This window comes from Leucopleurus acutus (genome assembly GCF_964270905.1).
Source record: "Leucopleurus acutus genome assembly, chromosome: 19".
Lineage (NCBI taxonomy): Eukaryota > Metazoa > Chordata > Mammalia > Artiodactyla > Delphinidae > Leucopleurus > Leucopleurus acutus.
In genome coordinates this window covers 43,142,731-43,150,143 of record NC_139161.1, presented here as the reverse complement: position 1 = coordinate 43,150,143, position 7,413 = coordinate 43,142,731, and positions in this window count along the sequence as shown.

Below are 7,413 nucleotides of genomic sequence, written 5' to 3'. Positions count from 1 at the left end.
GAAAGCCCGTGGGCAGCAACAAAGACCCAGTGCAGCCAAAAATAAATACATTAAAAGAAAAAAAGCCCAGATAATACAAACTAAAAAACCAATGTCCCCATTGACCATCTGTGCACTCTGGAAGGAAAGAAGGAAGCTGAGAAGGCAACTCAGCTGGACCCCAGGACAGAGAGCTCTCCAGCCCGAATGCCGGGTCTGGCCCTGCCACTAATGAGACTGCTGGAAAACTCACTTCCCCACCTGTGTGCCTTGGTTTTTCTCTTTCAAATGAGGAAGTTGTACTAACTATTGAAATTCAATGGAAGCAACAAGTATTTTTGAGCACCTCCCAGGTGCCAGGCTGTGTGCCGAGCCCTGGGAACAGGCAGGAACCAGATGACGTGGTCCCCGCTGTCAGAGATTTCAGCCTGCTGGAAGGCAGCCTGTACATGGGGCAGGACAATGAGACCAGTGTTCCGAAAGGGGAAGTGGGACTGCTGTGAGATGTGTGGCAATAGGGTTCACCCTAACTGACGGGAAGAGGGGAGACTCCTTCCTCTCCAGAAAATGACGTTGAAGTTGAAACCTTAAATTGTTTAGAGGTTAGTCAAAGGGAAGATGGCCAGGAAAACACTCTAGGTTGAGGGAAGAAAATGTTCAGAGGCTCTCAGATGGGAAAGAGGAACTGAAAGAAATCTCAAGTGGCTGAAATGTTAGAGAAATAGATCACCCAGGTCTCTGCTCTGTGATTCTTTGTCCCTTCGAGTGACGTGGAGAAAGACATTGAGTGTTTTCATTTCAGTGGAGACCCAGAGGGTTGGGAGGGTCTTTAAGACAGTCTCTGCTCTTTATGGGATTTTCCTTTGATCCCCCAATCAGAGGACAAGCAACGTCATCGGGGTGTCTTTCCTGAGGCTTCCTGACTGCCCAGATGAAGACGTGGTTGCTTTCTCTTCTGGCTCCTAAAGCACCTTGAAAATGTTTTTCAGCACCTGCTGGGTTGTATATTAAGGGTCGATCTACTTGTCTGCCTTTTTTTTTTTTTTTAACATGACCCATGAGCTCTGTTGACTGTACTCTGTTAAGTTCTGAGAATGACAAAATCAGTAAAGGCATAGTTCACCTTCAAGGAACTTATAGTCCAGAGAGGAAGAAAGAGAAATAAACAGGCAATAACAAAACAACTTGAAGAGGCAAACTGACATTCTTAGGAGTCCCTCAGCGGGGCAGAGAACAGACACAAGAGATGGAGACAAAGTCCCAGTGAAATGGAATGTCTGGTTTTGGTTGGTTTCTGAGGCCTAGCTGAATCTGTCTTTGGGTTGCCCAAGGATACTTCTGTACTCTTACATTAAATCCTCTTCTCCCTTTTGACTTATTAGTACAAGGAGATTTCTGTTACTTGAATCGGTCCTGACTAATGAAGTTCTCCAAAAGAGGTAATATCTATGCTGAGTCCTGTAGAAGGTACTTGGGTTGGGGTGGGGTGGTGGGGAGACAGAGTGTGTACAAAGGCCCAGAGACAAGAGAGAACATGGCCTGTTCTGGAAATTACAAATAATTGAATATGGCTAGAGCACAGATTGTTGGGGGCAGGAGGGGGGTCAGCTTCCAATAATGATGGAGGAGCTCGTATCAGAACAACCATTCCACAGATAACAATTAGAAACTCTGTACAGATTATAATAAAAATTATCTGGAGGCCCTGGAAAATAACCTAAAGCATGCAGAGAGGAGTTGGCACTAGGAAGCAAGGAATGGCAGGGGTGAGTTTCTCATTTTTTCGCTTTTCACCTGATGGCAGGCCCCAGTCAGTGCCTCAGGGGGCACTAAAATTCTGATGGAAACCTGCAGTCTTACTGGTTGAAAAATAGAAGACAGAGTTTAGGGCAACTTTAGCAGTAGGGAAGTCTTGGAGAAGAGGGCTACAGAAGGGGAGCCCTGAATTCTACTATCTGCCTGCTCTCTGGAGGAACATAACAGAATCCAGATGTTTGACATTCATAATATCAGGATGCAACCCTAAATTAGTAGACATATGAAGAAACAAGAAAATATTAATTGTACTCAAGAGAAAAAAAATCAGTCAGTGGAAACTGATTCCAAGATGCCCCAGACATTGGAATTAGGCACGAATTTTAAAGCAGCTATTATACCTATGCTCAACAAGTAAAGGAAAATATGATCATAATGAATATATGGATATGACATTTCAATGGAGACATAGAAACTATAAAAAAGAACCAAATGGAAATTCTAGAACTAAAAAATACAATATATGAAAGAAAAATTCAGCTCACCAGTAAATTGGAAATGACTGAGAGTCAGTGAACTTGAAAATATATCTATGGTAATTATCCATTCTGAAAAACAGGAGGAAGTAAAGGATTGAAGAAGTAAAAAGAGAGGACTTCCCTGGCAGTGCAGTGGTTGGGACTCTGAGCTTCCACTGTAGGAGATGTGGGTTTGATCCCTTGTCAGGGAACTAAGATCCCACGTGCCATGTGGCATGGCTGAAATTTTAAAAAAGAAGAAGAAGTAAAAAGAAAACCTCAAAAGCTCTAATTTATATGTTATTGGGGTCCCAGAAAGAGAGAAGAGAGAGGTATTGGGGCAGAAGAAAATATTCGAAAATATATTGATTGAAATGTTATTAACTTTGGTGAAAAACATGTAGAGACTCAAGAAGCTTGGCAAACTTCAAGTGTTTAGAATAAATACAAAGAAAACTACATTCAGGTACATTACTGCCAACCTGCTGAAAACCAAAGATAACAGATTTTGAAAGCAGCCAGAGAAAAATGATACATTACATACAAGGAAATGTTGTTTCTTATCAGAAACAAAGAAAAAAAAAATGAATGGACTTCCCTGGTGGTTCAGTGGTCAAGACTCTGAGCTTCCACTGCAGGGGGCGCAGGTTTGATCCCTGGTCGGGAAACTAAGATCCGCATGCTGGGTGGGGCAGCCAAAAATAAAACCCCAAAGCAAAACCAAAACAGAAACAAAGGAGGCCAGAAGGTGGAAAGACCTCTTTAAAGCGCTAAAAGAAAAAAAAAAGTCAGAACTCTAGAGAAAATATCTTTCAAGAATAAAGGATATGTAGATCTATATCTATCTGTAGAGAGAGCAAACAAACAAAAAAAACTTCAGAAAAAGAATGAAGGCAAAATATCACTGAATTGTACACTTAAAAATGATTAAAATGGTAAACTTTATATTTTACCCCCCCAAAAAAGTGCAAAAGGCAGATTTTATTCTTAAAAGGCAAACAAAAAAAGATATTTCTGGATAAAGATAATTGTACGTTTCTGACAGAACTGCAGTATAAGAAATACTAAAGAAAGTTCTTTGGGGTAAAAGAAAATGATACCAAACAGAAACTCTGATCTTTAGGAAGCAATAAAGTGTAATGGAAATGGTAAAGGTATAAGTAAATATAAGACTGCCTATTTAAAGCAAGAATTACATGTGTTATGGTTTATACCATCGATAGAGATAATGTATATGACAACTACAGCATGAAGGCCTGGAGTAAATGGAACTCTACACTTTCAAGCTTCTTATATTTTACATGAAGTGGTACAAAATTAGGTCTACATAGATTGTGAAAATTCAAGGATGTATACTGTAATCCTTAAAACAACCACTAAACATATAATGCAAAGAGGTATAGCTAAAAAGCTAACAAGGAAATTAAAACAGAATTTTAAAAAGCATTTGATTAACCCAGAAGAAGGCAAGAAAGGAAGACAAAATGAATATGAAATAGATGAGACAAACTGAAAATAAAGAACAAAAGGGAGACCTTACCATATCAATAATTACATTAAATATTAGTGGATTAAACAGTTAAATTAAAATGCAAGATTGTCAGAGTGGATAAGGAAGCATGACCCAATTGCATGATGTTAAAAAGACATTTTAAATCTAAAGACATAGGTAGATTGAAGTTATAAGTGTGGAAAAACATATACCATGCAGACAGTAACAATAAGAAGGCTGGAGAGGCTATACGGAGATCAGATAAAGTATGTTTTCAAGACAAGGAGTAATATCAGAGATAAAGAGTGATGTTTCATAACAATAAAATGTGTAATTCATCAAAAGACACAACAATCATAGATGTGTATGTGCCTAATACTACATCTCCAAGGTACGTGAAGCCGAAATGGACAAAATTTAAGGGAGAAATAGACAACCATGAATCAAAAAAGAAATCACATGGGAAATTAGAAAGATTTATAACTGAATGATAATAAAAATAAATATCAAAATTGAAATGATGCAGCTAAAGCACTAATTAAAGGGAAAGGCATAAGAATCAATGACCTACGGCTGTACTGTCTAATATGGTAACAGTAGCCACACGTTGCCACTGAGGATTGAAATGTGATTAATACAACCAAGGAAATGAATTTTTAATTTTACTTCATTTCATCTAATTTAAAATAATTTAAATTTAAAATAAAAAACTGGGGGAGTTCCCTGGTGTCTAGTGGTTAGGATTCTGCACTTTCACTGCCATGGCCCAGGTTCAATCCCTGGTCAGGGAACTGAGATCCTGCAAGCTGTGCTGTGCGGCCAAAATTAAAAAAAAAAAAAGTAAAAAATAAAATTAAAAACTGGAGCAGTGTAAGATATTTTTTCTTCAAACACAACTTAGTTGTTTTGGTAAGACATATTTTAATTTAACCATTGCAGTGCATAAGATATTTATTGTTTCAGTTGTGGAAAAAAATTTAATGATGAAGAAAAGACTAAAAACTAAATTTTATAAAAATTGAAGTATCTTCAGTTAAGCTGCCAAACAATTACCTGTAGAATACGATGCTTTTTCCTAATAATGTCAAAGATCAGCTGATTCAAAATTTGAAAACAGGCACTTTTCTTTAGTTTTAGGTGAGTTGTGTAATACAAGACTAACAATGAATAATTTGGGTAAGTTTTGTTTCAAAGGACTTTTAAATTTATGAGGAAATATCAATCCACTGCCTAAAAATCAAACTGATGGTGTAGATATTTTTGAATCTTTTACATCTGTAAGAGAAGAATTTCAGGTAGATATGGAAAACCTAATTTTTATTGTGACAGATGGTTCTTTAGCTATGTTCGGTCAAAAATTCAAATACTGAAATTTTAAAATAAGAGGCTGATGATTCTCTTATGATTTTGTTCCATTGTATGACACAAAGTAAAAATATTTATGTTCAGTTTTCTGAAACAGACTATGAAAACTGTCATGGATACAGTTGTTAAAATTGTTCAGCATGTACATGAAAATGCCAGTCTATAGAACGGTTGAAAGAAATGGAAGACAATTCAGTGATCTCGTATTCTTTGCCAATGCTTTTGGTTGAGTTCTGGACAAGTTTTACAATTATTTAGTGTACTCTTAATTTCAACTCAAGATTTTCTCGAAACCAAAGGAATGCTTACAAAATAGTCGATAATCAAAGACCTAAGGCAGTGTGATTATGTTTTCTCACTGATATCCCACTGCATATGAATGAGCTAATTTTGAAACTCTAAGGAAAGGTTAATTCGTGACTTAGCTAAGCAGTTACAAGAATTTATGTTGCGATGAAAACATTTAATAATACAAATCAGTAGTAACAATTTTATACACTTTTCTAACATGAATCAATATGCAGAACACTTTAATTATAATCAGTAGTAACATGTAAATTGTCCAAAAATACTATAAGAAAAATTTGCAGGACACTTTATTGATATTGAAGTTGCTCTTAAATTTATGCACTATCCCTTTGAAATAATACTGAGTTTACACTAGAGTTCATGAATTTATTCAACTTGGAGAGGCACAGTTTTCAAACTAATATGCTTTTGCTTTAAAAGAGTTAAATCAATTTTCCCCAAAAGATGTAACAGTTTTGTCAATACAATGTGATATTAAATGGTTTGTTTTCTTATTGTTGAGTTTTGAGAGTTCTTTGTGGATTCTGGATACTAGTCCTTTGACAGATATAGGATTTGCAAATATTTTCCTCCAATCTGTAACTTTTCGTTCTTTTAACAGTGCCAGTGTAGCCTTTTTTAAGTCAAGGCATTGAGGTCAGGGTTTGTGACTTCCTTCGTTTAATGATGATTTTTGTTGGTGACAAGGTTTGGCATTAAAAATATGTTTTGGCTTATATTTGGGTGTTTTGAGTTCATATAAAGCAGAGTGGAAATAAGGATGATGTATGTCTTGTGAAAATTAATAAAGGGAAACCTCACTAAACTGGAGTCAGGAGGCCAGAAGGGAGAAGCTCTATCATGTACATACCACTCCACATCAATACAGATCCTAATAGGAAGAGAAGTACCTTGCATCTCCAGCAGGAAGTGACACTACTTTACTTCTGCCAGCAGGAGGAAGAAAAAATTTTTTCCTTGCCTGGCAATAGCTCAGCCAATAAAAAGCCACTGTACTTCAAACTCCCAATTTCCTCCAAAGGACCTTTTGTTTCTAGAAGCCCCTCCCAATGTCCCCTTCTTCTCTATAAAAGAGTTTCCTGTCCTTTGCTTAACTGGACTCGCATGTGGCTCACCATAGTTCCATGTCCTGAATTGCAATTCTTTGCTGCTCCCAAATAAACCCGTTTTCCTGGTAAAATTAACTGGTTGTTCAATTATTTTAGGTTAGCAGTTTACTGACTTCTGTCTTCCCCTGACAAAATATGCTTTGTCCCTTAAGGAATCCAATGAGAGCAAAGCAAAGAAAGGAGCACTGATAGAATATATTAATGGCAGTTGCACACAAACTCCTTTCCCATCTAACTTAGCATTAGAACTCAGCATCACAGGGACGTGTATTAACACATCTACTTGAATTTAACAATGATGTCAGATTCTATGATAGAAAATGAGTCTGATTTGATGGGTTTGACTATGAGAACTGGCACCTCCAGTTAGATTCTGTCGCCCATATTTTGCATGTATTGAATGAGCTAAATTTGCAGCTCCAAACTTTTGAAGGAAATATATTTCAAGCACTTAAGACAAAAGTACCTTTCCCAAAAAAATTAAATTAACGAAGGTGTATTTAAATGAACAATATTCTAATTTCCCTAGCCCTTTCTGAGTATATCAGGTTAAACAAAATGCCTCTAAGTAAGAGTAACTGGTATAACTGATAGTAGTTTGATAAACCGTGGTAGTTTTTTTAGCCTACCTCACAGAAAATAAGAAAGTGGATAAGTCTAATGACTTTTGCAACGCAGGTGGTTTCAAATTCCCTGCTTTCAACAAAAAATAAAGGAAAATCTAATCAAGTTGTCAGCTGAGAGATTATTAAAAATAATTTCTGGTGATGAATCACTTATTTTTTTCGCATATATAGATACAGTCATTCCTCAGTATCTGCATGGGATGAGCTCCAGGACCCCCGGGGATAACAAAATCCTTGGGTGCTCAACTTCCTGATATGAA